Here is a 15,123-nt window from a genome sequence, read left to right on the forward strand (position 1 = left end):
GAGAGAGATGTGAATTGACCTCTCTCGTGTTTACTCGGGTGAAAGCCAGGAGGAGTGAGGCAAGACTGATATTCCCTCACAGACCCAGAGTAAATGACAAATGACATTTTCCCTTTGTGATCTTTGGGATTTTTGTTGACTTATTTGGAGGCTTTTGTTGGATCCCAAGAAATGGCCTGTGGCTGAGGCCTATTCTACCGATTTCCACGCTCCATCTGTGGAATCCATCAACGGGGCATTTTACCCTCATTCAGGGGTCTGACACCTGCCTGGCAGGGAGCAGCAGACACAAAGAAAGCCGGGAGTGGATGAGAAAGGGGAGGTTGGTTGTTTTTTTTTTTTTTTTTTTTTCTTCCAGGGGCGGGGGGGGGGGGGGGGGGGGGGGGAGGAGGTTGAAATGGATGCACAGCAGGGGTTAATCCAAGCCAGTCTAGAGACTTCAGCACCTGGAACCTTCTCTTCCACATTAATTCACAAGCTGAGAAGTAATCGGCGACATTATTTTTTTAAGTGTGTTTAAATCCTATCTAGGTCAAGAAAAGAAAAGAGATACAGAAAGGAAAAGAGATACCCGCCTGAAAGGAACACACGGGAAGACTGACGACCAAATAAATCCAAAGGTGGACGTAGAAAGTGCGCGAGTGACCTAACAAACGGATCAAGCATTCAAGAGAACTTCCCAGAATTCCTGACTCAGGGACGATTTGAGGAGCTGTTATTTTGCTGGTGGATAAACAGGGAGAAATGGCCCGTCACCTCATCGGTGGTCCATGTGGAGGGGAGGGGGTCCTGTTTTGCTTTTTGTCACCTCTACAACTTCTCCAAAGGTGCCAGCCAAGAATCTTTAACAAGTACCCCCCCCCCCCAAAAAAAAAGAATAAGAATAAAACAAAAGGAGGTAGGACGATCTGTCGCAAGAATATTCTGGGCTTTCTCCAAGAAAGGTTCTTTTCAGAACACTCCATCTAATTAAGACCCGCAGCCACTTCCCCACTGCGGCCCCTGCCCCGCAGTCCCCATTTGGGGGTTGCAGAGATGTAACGCTATTCCCTTCCCCCCGCCCCCAGGTCCTTCCCTCGGAAGCCGCCTTCTCCCAGCACGGGGTCATTAGAAGGAAAATAAGCTCCTGCCAGGTTGGTGCTAATCAAAATAGCACAAATAAACCCTGACACTCAACAACTCCCGAGTGCCTGCCGCCCCGGGAGGAGAGTACAGATTGGTTATGAATCCGGCCGGCCGCGCGTGCTACACACCCGCCCCGGAGTTCTCGCAAGTGCACGACATGGACCGTTGGGTGTTTACTTAAGATAAGAGCTATGGAGCCGCCAGAGCGGCCACGCTGCCTCCCAGGCGATGAGCAGCACGGCCCCAAAGACCCCCCAGAGCCTAAGGTCCCGATCTCGGCGCAATGTCAGGTGCGCGCCGCCGCACCTGCAGCTAGGTTACGCTGAGACACCTTAACTCGGAGTGGAGTTCGTCCCAACGGCCTCGCCTGATCATCGGTCACCGCAAAGGCCTCCTTTGTAACAACAAAGCCAGAAAGAAAGGCTTATGCTTCCTTGTTTGTCATAGCCCCGCCAGTAAATGGCCTGTAACAGCTATATGCACTTGATACATTTAAGGAAAAACCTGCCTGGGCCCTTTTTCTTCCCGCGATACAGCAGCATCTCGTCTGGGGGAGCCACAGAATCGTGACCAAAGTGTTTCAGCACCTCCCTCCCCAGGCTTCAAGTGCAGGACGCATCCTTACTTGCTTAGAGACCCTGATGCTGACCCAGATTACCTCGGTGGCTTCTTGAACCCTCTGGTTTACGACCTGGAGGTGCGCGTGACAAGAATTGCTCTCAACAACATGAATCTCTCTCACCAAGGGAAAAGATGAAGTGACACTTCCCTACCCCACCCCTGCAAACGATTTTTATTTGCAGTTGTTCAACGGCTTTTTAAAAACGCGGCGGTCACTGCCACTGGAGCATTTCAAAGAGAAACAGAGGAAAGCCCCAAGAAAATGTGTTGCTATTCAATTAGGAAAACTGATTAGTTGACTAATTAATCAGTTAACAGCTTTCTAAGAATAGTCTCCCATGATAAGAATTTCCCCCCTCAAGAGCTTAAAAGTCAGTCATAATTAAAATTAAGAACCAGAGCTCGCTCTCTCCGTGTTAAGTCCCCATGGCCCTAAAAGCAGGGAAGCTAGGTTCTGGTTTCCCGGGGATTGGGCTGCATGGAGCAAAGAAAGGTAATTTGCACACTGAAGGGGAACAGGAAAACGGTAGTTCTCGTGAAAGGAAAAGAGCCAAGTGACTTTTATTTACAATTGCCAAGAGAGAGGCCATTATTGACCATATGTGCCACAATGGCCCTCTTATCACGGGCTGGCCATCATGTCCTTTGGGAGCTGTTAATGAACTGGGTAATTGAGCTGCTGACATGTGTTACCAAAACAAAACAATAGGAAGAAGAGACAAATGAACATTTTATTTGCCAATCAGAGTAGGTTCGCCTTTTCACGGAGCTGCGGCTAAGTTACTGACTGAATACATAAAACAGTGCATTGAAAGCAAGCAGATGTAGACACAATAATAGTTAACTGACAGCTTCTGGCCCATCTGTGCTTAACATTTTGTTAAAGAAATTACTTGACTTGCTAAAGAGACCAATCATACAGCTGCCCCGAGTGCTACATTATAAGAGATAAATCATTAGCTAAACTGTTTCATGCTTAAAATGACAATGCTTATTAACAGTTGTGTTGGGACATTTTTGCCGGCACAGCTTGACACAGTTATTACTTGCTAAAAATGGGACAACTCCTAGATTTTCAACAGAAGGGAGTTGGGGCAGGGGGAGGAATCAGAACACTGCAAACCCTTTGAAAGAACAATAGGCATTTTTAATCTCTCACGATTAAGTCTGCATTTCTAAGATGTTACAAATGGGGGGGGGGGGAACCTGTGAAATGGACCACAAGATGATGTTCCATGTGGTAATTAGGTATCTTTCTTCCATATCTCTTTACTATGGTGGGGGGTGGGGGACACCATGTCGCAAAAGACTTGCTTTCTGAGAAGATTTGGCTAATGTTTTTGTTACTGCATCTGAATTGAAACCACATCCCCCCTCTCCCCCCCCCCCCACCCCGTCCAAGTGTGGTTCATCCACTGCCATGCAGGACAGCTTACCTCTGAAATCATGTCTTTGTAAACTGGTTACCCAGAGACAGAACATGGGTCCCTCAAAGCCCCTCTTGTGATGATTCCTTCAACATTCTGGGCAAAATGAAGTCAACGGTAGCAACAGTGATATATGAAAGGCTGCTATTCTGACTCACTGACTGCCTGCTATAGTCAACTCCTGCTTCCTTCCTCCTTCGTGTACACGTTCTTTCATTTTTCCCAAAACCCTATTGGAGGAGTGTTGTCACCCCCATCTTATAGATGAGAGGGGGAAAAAAATGAGGTCTGGGGAGTAATGTAACCTACCTGATCCATGAGAACGCAGAGAGGTTATCCAAATATAAGATCGTATATATCAAATATAAGATCTAATTAGCATTGCCATTTGAGGAGGAAGATTGATGTGGGCTGGAAGAAAAACTGTAGCCAATATCATCACATTTTTTTTCTTCCTGGTCTACACTGCCAGGACTCAGATATCACAGTCAACTCTGCAAATCAGTTGTGAAAACACGACTATAAAAGGTGAGTGGTATTCTCAGTGGTGGTTGGTGTGTGTGAAAATTATGTTATGCACAGTTACTAACAGAGATCGCTGGCTATGAAACAGAAACCCTAGCTATGTATACAGAGCTTTAAAATAAGACACCACCTGATTCGCGACACAGTGGACAAAGACAAAGAACCACCCTGCCTTCACCTTTATTTCCCACGACTGGATATTTTTGCCATTGTGTGCATCAGTCACTTTCAGGTCGACAAATAAATCCAAAGCATAATATAAACAAGAGATAACAAGTTGCACAAAGAGCCTTTCAGGGGGTAGAAAAACAAAAGCACGCTTTTGCCACCCTTATTGAGACAGGACTAGCAAAGACACACGCGACCCACGCTGTTTCACCGACAACTAAATTTTGTCAGGATTAGCATGGCGGGAGATATTCGGGGCGGGGGGGGAAACCAAACACAAGAAAGGCAGATTTAAGAAGAAAGTTAAATACGACGCCTTTTGTGCCAGAAACCTACATAAAGAGATAGAGGCCTGACAGCCTGGACAGACCAGGGGAAAGCATTCCCGCAATTGCTGAACCATCAGAAACCCTAGGCCAGTCCCTTCGTCTCAGAGCCGAAGCCCAGAGAGCAAGCAGGGTTGTCCAGAATCACACACATGCTTCAGGAAACAGCGGCTGATGTTGTCCTCGGCACCAAAGATGCAAAGATGAATAATGTGTGGACTTAAAGTCAGAAAGCAAAAGTCGCATCACCTGGCTCCCACCGCAGTGCTCTCTCCACGGAGGCCAAGCCTGGGTACACACAGAAGATAATCCAGCCGTGTCCTGCAGCAACGGAGGGATTAAACGGCCTCTCAAGGCTGAAACACCTGGATACGTTATTTACCAAATAACGGAGCCATAGATTCTGTGAGCCTGTGATCTTTAATATAGAGATCAAATTCATACATAGATGCTTTCACTGACACCTCCCATATGGCATTTCAAGATTGTTTCTTCGCTTTTTGTCTCCTACGGGACTCCGTGAGGATTTCAGAAAAGGGGCAGCACAGGAAGCTGGTTTTGAAAATCCAAATCTTACCTGGGCCAATTATGGCTTCTTGGAAGAGAGAAAGAGGTAATAACTGAACATAAGCGAAAGAGGAAACTTTTCCTGGAGGCAAGAGAGGAGGCTGAGCGTAATTCTCGCTGGCACAGGAATTAGTGGCAACATCAAGGTCACCGTCAGAAATGATTCACGGAATACCTACTGCGCAAGAAACTTCAGTCGAGGCTGGGAGGGAAGGGAAAACGAGGAAGAGACAGTGATTTCACCCCTTCAGCCTGCAGAGGTATGAGGCTCAGGTCTGGGAAGTTGGCCAACCGGTCGAGATGACTAAGTAGAGGATATGAACGATTCATCAACCTCCCCGCTTTTTGAAATGTTGTTTTCTTCCCTTTGCGTCTGAGCGACAGTCACCATTGAACTCAGAAGTGATTCCAGAGGTCTGGGCACACAAAGCTGGCCGTCCTGGCAGAAGACCTCCAGCCCTGGAGACAGGCCAGTCGACTCCAAATGCCCAATGGGCCACTTTCTCTCTGATATGGGGAAAGCTGCTTAACCCTTGAAACCGGTTCTTTCATTAGTAAGTGTGGCTCAATACACCTGCCTCAAAGGCGGATTTAAAGGAAAGGCGAGCGTTTGTAAAGCACAGAACAGTTCCCGACGAGCAATATATCCTCAGCAAATATGGCCCCTCTCTGGCTCCCTTCACCACCATATTGTCCAAGCTCACCAGGCATAAAGGACTAGCATGAGGAAAATGCTCTCTCTAGATTAACACTGAGGGAAAAGTGGCCACTGAAGCCTTGTAGAAATTCCCAAATTTGTGAAACAAGAGCCTCGTCCAATGTCTCATCTGCTACCTCTTCCAAAGATCCTGTCCATAATCAGCCGGTATACATGTATCCAATTAAAAAGGATATTCAGCTCTTGCTCCATATCTAATTCCCTTAAAAATCCAAAATGTTGGCCAGGGTACTCTACTCCTGCTGACCCAGCACACGTGCCTGTGCTGTGTATCAATGTTTAAGGTAGCTCTGAAAGTAAATAAATTCTGTGCTCCCAAGTACCTCAGGGCCTGAACAAGAAGGCTGATGGATCAAAAATCAGGCAACTAGCCTAAAAGAAATTAAATATACTTGGCCTCCCCTCTATGCCAACATTCATTTTGGTTTCCATGGGAAAGAGCTTTGAATATGTTTGCTCGGAGGCAAATTCGCATCTGCTTTTATGTCTACTGATACACGTCTAAAAAACAAAATTGAAATATAGTTTTAAGCAATTCACTCTCTGATCGTGTTGATTAGTATCCCCAGCCAGTGTGAAGAGCTCAGGCACCCAGTCTCAGAAGAAGAAAAAAAAAAAAAAAAACAAGGATGTCTTCGGTAGCCGGCTTCTATGTGAATTACTAGACAACTGCCTTGCCCCTCTACGTTGCCTTTTCAGGAATAATCTTTCAGAACTGAAGGGAAATTAATAAGGAAATGCTGGGTAGAAGGGAGCAATGGAGGGAGAGAAGAAAGAAGAGAAGAGGGTTAGCTGTCCATCCTAGCAAAGACGAGTAATAATGCAGTAAGTGATTTTAGAGTCAGTGGGTTGACCCCAGGCACTCCTTTCCCAAAAGACTGATGACAAGTCCTTTTGAGTTGGGAAAGCCTGCTCTGAGGGACGAGAGTGGGAGAGTGAGGGTCTGAAAACATGTCCTGATCCTTGGCAGCTTTGAATAAATTACAGACCCTCCTGGATGGAAACCAAAGATAGTCCTACTCATGTTTTCCACTCACGCCAGCCAGTGATTTTAACTGGGAATCACCCCATCATCAGCATGTCAAGATAGTGCTAATATTTAATCCAATTCAAACTCAAGTCCTACTCTTCACTACCCAACGATAAGTTTATTCCTAAGAAGAGTTTCGTGGACAAAATATATTTTCTATTTTTGGGGCACTTTTGTTTTCACACGGTAAATGTACATTACAGTAAAAAATAAAATTAGGGCAGTGCAAAAAAAAAAAAAAAAAAAAAAAAAAAGATAACCCCAGAATCCAAAACAATCACTATTGATTTTATTTTTTTTTTTTTTAATTTTTTTTTTTTCAACGTTTATTTATTTTTTTTGGGACAGAGAGAGACAGAGCATGAACGGGGGAGGGGCAGAGAGAGAGGGAGACACAGAATCGGAAACAGGCTCCAGGCTCTGAGCCATCAGCCCAGAGCCCGACGCGGGGCTCGAACTCCTGGACCGCGAGATCGTGACCTGGCTGAAGTCGGACGCTTAACCGACTGCGCCACCCAGGCGCCCCAATCACTATTGATTTTAAATTAAGGAGTTAGATTCTATAAATGGACGTTTGGCTGGCTGGCTGGCTGGATGAATGGATGGACAGAGCAAGAGTTAGATATAGATTGACCAAACTTCTTTACTTGTTTCTTTCCATTCTTTTGTTCTGTGTATATTATTAACGAAATGTAAGTTTTTAAAAACTCTTTCTTGATTAATTACACCTTAAAAAGGTAAATAAAACTCTTCCCTCCAGCAAGCATTCAAATGAATTTATCTTTGTCGTTTTGGTAATAACAACAAATTTGGTTGATAGTATTATTATGTGCAAATTTAACTTGAGTTCTGAGATTATGTAGCACTACTCCTTCCTGTTTACTCATATACACCTGCAGATACATTTGAAGGTGCAAATATAAGCATGTGCCCATCTCTCTCTATACGGACCAAGATAAATGACATGTACTCGCACTGCATTCACAGGACGCCAGCATATAATTCACTCCAACGAGCACAGAAGCTGTTCCCATACATCTCACTATAAATAAGCCAGTCTTGTTTAAAAGCTTCTCAAAGGCCTGAAGCATCCAAGGTGGTTGTCTTTACTGGCCACTCCTCCCAATCCTTATCCCCATTTCTAACTAGGCTATCACTAAGTAAGAGGGGGCCCCTAAAATGCTTCCTTCTCCCTGATAGAAGCCAGAGCAGGATCAGTATGTGCACCGAATGGGACACCGGGTAGAGAAGAAAACCAGCAGAAGCACAGCAAGATGACATCCAGGTAAATAACAATGTAAATTACGGGGGGGGGGGGGGCAGGGATATGAATACATCACTGTTTAAAATCTTTTTTACCACCACTTGCTAGTGGTCATGCTTTATGTTAAACGTGCTGCTTGGCATTAGAACTTTAAAAGCTAGAAATCATTTTAAAGATCATCAGACTGTACTTTACCTTACAGATTCAAAACAAAACAAGACTGAGTTTCAAACAGATGAAATGATACTTCTATCATCACCTGGCTTGTTAGTGGCAGAGTTAAATCTCAAACTTACATCTTTGAATTCTAAATTTTGGTTCTTTCCTTTTTATCACGGTGTCAACGCATAATTTTCTGTGGATCTGTGGCTGAATTGACTTCTATTTTCTAGTCAGCTCTGGTAGCTACAGTCCCCCTCCCAGAACCACTGAATCTAAAGATGAATCAGGGGTGCTTGGCTGGCAATTCTTGATCTTGAGGTTGTGAGTTCAAGCCCCACGTTGAGTGTAGAGCTTATTTGAAACAAACAAACAAACAAACAAAAATTTTTAAGTAAATATGAACAAAATGAGATGGACTTTGGACTCAAATTGGACCTTGGGGGGAAAAAATTAAACATTTAGCCTCTCAACCATTCCATGTACATCTAACCATTAAATGATGCTGTTTTTGTTCCTGACTTTTAACACTCTTTATTATATCTTTTTAACAATTCTGTGAGTTAGACAGTATTATCCTTTTTTAAAAAATTAAGTTGACACTCGGAGTGTTTAAAAGGATTTGCCCAAAGTCTCAACAAGGCAGCTAGGCATTAGCCAAATAAGTGTTGAGAAGATAATCATCAGGCCTTCTCTCTTAAAATGCATGAAAATAATTTCTATCATCTTAGTACCATTAGCAAATTTCTTTGCTCAAGTAACATATATATTCAAATATAGATGACTAATAACCATTTTTATAAGAAATAATGATTAGTGTATTTCTGAGTAAATCAGCTTTAAAATGTAGAAACCTATTAATTTTTTTAATTTTTTAATGTTTATGTATTTTTGAAAGAGACAGAGAGAGTGTTAGCCGGGAAGGGGCAGAGAATGAGGGAGACACAGAATCCGAAGCAGGCTCCAGGCTCTGAGCTGTCAGCACACAGCCAGACGCAGGGCTCAAACCTATGAACCGTGAGATCATGACCTGAGCCAAAGTCAGATGCTTAACCAGCTGAGCCACCCAGGCATCCTGAACACTAATAACTAACTCGAAGTTGAACATATACGCAAAAATCTGCTAAGGAATTATTTTCATTGGACTGGAACAAACATACTCTTCCAGAATCCCATGAGCTTGCCAAAAGGGACCAAGGACTGGTTCTATCTTGATTTTCCCACCCTAACTAACTGAACCTGGCGTGCCCTTTCTGCCCATCTTAACATGATGTCCTCATAGGTCCCCAAACTTCCCAGGAACCCCCCACCCATCAATACCCCTCCTTTCTCTGGACTGCAAGAGCACTTCATACTTTCCATACATTCAGCACTTGTGCTTCTTAACTGAACTACTGACTAAACTTTGAGGTCAGCTTTTTTGCAACCATACATTTCTCTGACCACTTCCTTGAATTACTATAAATTTAGTTGTGTGTCCCAATGGTGCTTTTTCATTTAATGGGTCAGTCAGAGGTCAGCAGAGCAACTAGTAAGTCCATACAGACCAATCTAATGAATGCAAACACCACCGAGAGCAGGTTTTGAGGGATCTTGGTTCTGTGCTTGCCAGATGAGTAGTTTTGCAAGCAAAAACTTAGAGGCCATTCTAAGAGCACTGGCTTTGTGTGTCAAAGTTCAATGGTTATTTTGACTGCCATGATGCTGAAGAATTTGCAAAAGAGAAGCTGACTGATGGTGTCACGGCTCCGTCACAAAATAAGGAGAGAATATTGAAAGAAGCACAGAGACTCCATCCTACCTCAATCTTTCATGGGACTCCAGTTAATTTGGGAGGCATCCACAGGCCATAGGTAAAGAGACTTTCTCTTGGTTTCGGTTATTACCGACGAGGAAAAAAATACGGCAAAGTGCTCAGTAAACTGTAACGGTCGCATAACATGCATGTTTTTCTCATCACCATCACCGCCATATTGTCATTATTATTGTAGGAGATGATGCAGCACCAATTATACAAAATGTATTAGCCAATGTCAAATTAGAATGGCATTACATTAAGGCTTTCACTTTCTCTGGAAAAGAAAAAGACGAGTGTATAAGAGGTTCTTCTTTGATCAGCTGAAGACACGTGCCCCTCTTTTTCCCCAACTTCTCAAATTTCTTTGAATACAGGAGGACACCAACAGCGTCCACATGCTTCTTCCCCAGAGAAGATCTTTCCCTTTCACAATTTCTTCTTCAACTGGAGGACTTATGGAAGATGAACCCTCAACTTCCAGGATCCTACTTATCTTTCAACAAAGACGTTCTTCTTCCCTTCCAAAAAGGTTTGAGTAAGTCCCGCCCTGAAAATATAGAGCCAGAAGCAGATCGATGTTTTGTGGAGCCTGAAGTGTCTACAGTTTGGTGGCTGGGAATGCTGCTTTTAAACAAAGAACAGGGGCAGCTGGGTGGCTCAGTCGGTTAAGTGACTTGATTTCAGCTCAGGTCATGATCTCAGGGCTGTGAAACTGAGCCCTGCGTTGGGCTCCACATTGGGTGGGGAGCCTGCTTAAAATTCTCTCTCTCTCTCCCCACCCTCCCTCTGCCCCTCCCGCACTCGCTTGTGCATGTGCACACTCTTTCTCAAAAATAAATAAATAACAAATACATAAATATTTTTAAACGACATAAAACTAGCTTAATTTGGCATGTTTCACAAAATTACATGACCATGGGACACACTGTTGAGGCCTTTGCAGGAATTTGAAAGGCATCCTTATCAGTGAAGGTTCTGAAGTTTGCTTTGTTGTAAACCCACTACCGCTCATGAATCGCTGCTAAAGCCAGAAAGCCCCTAAATGCAATGCACAAGAGAAAGACGCTCGCTTTCTACATCCATACGTCCCTCCACGAAAGGTCTAAACATCCATCAACAGTGGCAATGACAACCCATCCTACCACAAGTAGCAGGGACAGACAAGTCAACCAGTAGTCATAATTATAAGCTACCTAGAATCTTTCACAGGCGCATGGCGTTTCTTGCCCAATTCTGCTGAAATCAACTCTTGGACGTAGCCACTTCCACAGCCTGTGAGTAAAGCTTATCCTATAAACTATAACAGTGGAGGGGCGCCTGGGTGGCGCAGTCGGTTAAGCGTCTGACTTCAGCCAGGTCACGATCTCGTGGTCCGTGAGTTCGAGCCCGCGTCGGGCTCTGGGCTGATGGCTCAGAGCCTGGAGCCTGTTTCCGATTCTGTGTCTCCCTCTCTCTCTCTGCCCCTCCCCCGTTCATGCTCTGTCTCTCTCTGTCCCAAAAATAAATAAACGTTGAAAAAAAAAAAAAAACTGTAACAGTGGAGACATGCCCTTCACAGATCGTTCAGAGAACCTCATGATAAATATGGGAAGCCATTTTGCTTTGTCTTCTAACCTTCAGGAAGTATCCTGGAACCTGGAACATATCCTAGGTAGGGATCTCATGAGCCTGGTGTCACCCTCGCGAAATCACTACCACGAGTGTGGTGCCTTCCACGTGCATGTTGCTTATACCCATTAGGGCCTCAAACGGAATGCAATTGAAATGTTTGGGGAAAGTCTACTTTAAGATGTTTTCTGCAATAAATACGTATGACTTTTATAATAATGGAAACAGTTCCAGTGTTGAGAAGTACCCTCAAAAAAGCCTGGGTCTTCTTACGAGAAGTTGCAAGCAACCTCGTGCATCAGTTCAGCGTTTTAGCCAGCACGTGAGGTCTTTTCGTACCTACAAGATGACGCCACCCGCACCCTCCCAAACTTGAAAAAATAGCAGAGTAATTAATCACAAACACCACAAAAAGGTTGCGCGTGTTAATTGACTTTGTAACACCTTGCCTAGGAAACATTCACATCACAGAGACTTGGAAAGAAATATCGTGAAAAATGAGACTTGCGCCAGACGTGGGCCAGATATGATACTCTAGAAACTGAAGTAGAAGAAATGGGGCCATCACAATGTTATAGGGAAAAATAATGCCTTTGCTTCAAGTGTTTGACTATTTCAAGCACAAGGATATTAGAGTTTCACTCAGTGAAATACTACCTTCCATTTCTTCTTTTTTTTTTTTAATGTTTATCTATTTATTTTTGAGAAAGAGAGAGAGCGAGCAGGGGAGGAGCAGAGAGAGAAGTAAACAAAGAATCCCAACAAGCAGGCTCTGAGCCGTCAGCGCAGAGCCCCACGTGGGGCTCAAACCCACGAACCATGAGCAGAAGTCGGACGTTTAACCAACTGAGCCACCCAGGCTCCCCTGCATTTCTTTACTTGCATCTGAAGATGTGGCTTTATTCTCATCTGAGATTTCTTAAATCCTGAATAGGGTATAGGATGTCACATAGCTTTACCCCAAATGACTCACTGGGGACTAGATTCCTTTACATTTCCTCGCACTTGTAAATACATCAGACACTACTTTCCGCTAATCTCAGAGCAGTTCTACCGCATCATGGGAGAAAGATTTATTACACATGAAATTTTGAGCCGACCTTGCTAAGACTCCACAAAATTAAAAATGTACATTTGCACTTATGGACCATCTACCCTATCACTTCAATGGTCTTCTAGAAGTGTTCCATTTGGATAGCCAATTTGGGGTGAGTAAGGAAGACTGTCAACCCCCCTCCCCACCCACCCCCACCCCTCCCACTGTCACGTGCTTTGCTGCATAACCAGAAGATGCCAACAGAAAGAACCCTAAGCATGAGAATCACCACAAACAAAGATGTGGCGCTAGGAAATAACATAATTTCTTCCAAATTAAAGACGTGAAGGTCTACACCAGGGACCAGCCAAACACAAACCACTGTCGATATCTGCAGGTCCTGTGATCTAAGAATGGTTTTTACACTCTTAAATGGTTGGGGGGAAAATCCAAAGGAAGCAGAACATCAAGAGCAACTGGGTGGCTCAGTCCGTTAAGTGTCTGACTTCAGCTCAGGTCATGATCTTGCAGTTCGTGAGTTCGAATCCCGCATCAGGCTCTGTGCTGACAGCTCAGAGCCTGGAGCCTGCTTCGGATTCTGTGTCTCCCTCTCTCTCTCTCTCTCTGCCCCTCCCCTGCTTGCTCTCTCTCTCTCAAAAATAAATAAAAACATTTAAAAATTGTTAAGAATAACATCAGCACAGAAAGACTAAAGGAAATCTTCGCGTCCATAAATACAGATTATTAGGACATAGCCACACGCTTATATATTTTTTATGATCACGTGCTACAAAGGCAAGCTGACAGAGACCAATGGTCTGCAAAACCAAAAATACTCACTCTATAGCCCTTTGCAGGAAAAAAAAAAAAAAAAAAAAATGGCCTGGCCTATACAACGACCAACATTTTATGGGGACTCAATTTGCACCAGGTACCATGTCAAGCACCTTTACTTGCTTTCATTCATCTAAAGCAAATGAACACTATATCATCCCTTGTTTTGCAGATGAAATGCTGAGGCACAGAAACAGTCAGGTAGCTAGTATGGTGTGGAGGGGTGGGTCCGATGTAATGTATACGGAGATTCATGTTTATTGATTCTGAGCCAAGCTTCATCCCCAAAGCCCATCATCACCATCCGAGGGCACGCAAAATACAGAGCCAAAACTCTCATTTTCCCTCGCATGTCTCAAGTCCCAATCCTCCTGTGGTGTGTAGGAGGGGATGCCTGGCCCCATCTCCTGCTGCTGTCATTCCCTCATGTCCAGGCATGAATGAAGCCAGAATTGTGGGAGACTTTTTCCCACAAGAATCGAGGTCTCTGTGTTGTTACTCAACTTCATACAGCCGGTGCCACACGTAATTCACGGACTAATTACACCCAAGAACCACGCTATTGCTCAGCTCACAAGAAGAGAGAGAATGAGGAAACTCTTCTGATTGGACAACAGTTTTCCAGGGGATGTGAGTCTTGCTGTTGTGGTCACTTAAGTTTCACGTTGACACTTGCTTTGACTTCGGACTCTTGGATTATCTTGGATATCTTCGGACTCCTGGATATCTTGGATCTCTATGTTATACACTCCATGACCTCTGCCATGAACCGCTGGTTACACCCACAGAAATGGTAGAAACGCAGTTGTCACCTCACTCCCTAATCCTATGCCCTGATGCCCCATACACCACTCTCACCCTTTTTATCCAAATTGCCACCACCAGGGCAGCAAATTTACCAATCCGCTAAACAAGGAAGCTAGAAGCAGCACAGAAGAGAGACATATTCTATTCCCAGGATCCTGTTCTCAACCCAGATGGTCTGTTGGGCACGTTGCCTGAACTGTATTGCTCTCACATTCCCCATTTGTAAAGAAGTAATAACAAGCCACAGGTGATTATGAGGAACCAATTTACAGGGGTATGAATAGTCTCTGAAAAATGCAGAGTACTAGAGAAAGGCAAACTAAAGGTAAGCCACGGTGGTGAAGTATAAAATGTATATCCTGGTTTGACATTAGTGTGCTAACTTTCTCGAACACTGAAGACACGTTGGGGTGTGATTCAAGGATTCAACACTTCATGCTAAGGAAGACTCCGGATGTCGATACCAATCAATCGAGATGGTGCACCACCAGAAACAGCAATAAAACAAGTTGTCAAAGATAAATACGTTGACACACATGCTCTCTTTCCCAGGGAGGAAAAAAAAAAAAAGGTCAAAGTTTTTAATAACTTCGTCACAACATTTTTCTCTAAAGTTTCCATTCATTTATTCACAAGACAGTTGGACTCCCAAACCCAATATGTGTTCGGTAGATACATTCTTTGCCAGGGGATGGGAGGGGGTGGCCGTCACAGTCTTGTCCCACCCTTACATTTAGATTGGGTTTGTTGGATCCAAGTATGCTGGTCTGTTCTGACATGCTTCCTCCTACAATAAGAACCATCGATGCTTTAAACATACTAGGTTACCCTGGAGGTCTGAAATTCAAGGACTCTTCCATGTCCAGAAAGACCTTCGGAAATCTAGGTTTCCCAGAGTCTCTGAGTATTATTTTACCACAAAGGCACCTCTGAGACTCACCTCTGGGTCTGCCCCTCCACTGATGGAGACATCAATGCCATGATTGCTTAGGATGCAAGAGAGTATCGTGGCTGGCTGAGAATGCCCAAAGATCTCTTCGAGATCCTCTTTTCATAGTATTTTCCTATCGCTCTAGGGCATGAGGCTATCAAACACCTCAGTCAATGTCA

At 44.1% G+C, this 15,123-nt stretch overlaps 1 protein-coding gene and 1 long non-coding RNA gene across 4 annotated transcripts in view; one reads left to right on the forward strand and one right to left on the reverse strand.

The window, feature by feature from the left end:
- Nucleotides 1-15,123, reverse strand: part of PAX3 (paired box 3) — a 98,476-nt gene that overhangs the window by 39,030 nt on the left and 44,323 nt on the right. The window lies entirely within an intron of this gene.
- Nucleotides 1,137-14,557, forward strand: LOC123599531. 2 transcript variants are annotated; one of them, XR_006713180.1, is made up of 4 exons: nucleotides 1,137-2,994; nucleotides 3,646-3,701; nucleotides 7,708-7,792; nucleotides 13,379-14,557. It is a non-coding gene; the product is annotated as an uncharacterized LOC123599531 (long non-coding RNA). The 2 variants fall into 2 exon arrangements; XR_006713181.1 differs by having other exon boundaries at nucleotides 1,137-1,580.

Source organism: Leopardus geoffroyi, chromosome C1 (assembly GCF_018350155.1).
Source record: "Leopardus geoffroyi isolate Oge1 chromosome C1, O.geoffroyi_Oge1_pat1.0, whole genome shotgun sequence".
In the NCBI taxonomy this organism is placed as follows: Eukaryota; Metazoa; Chordata; class Mammalia; order Carnivora; family Felidae; genus Leopardus; species Leopardus geoffroyi.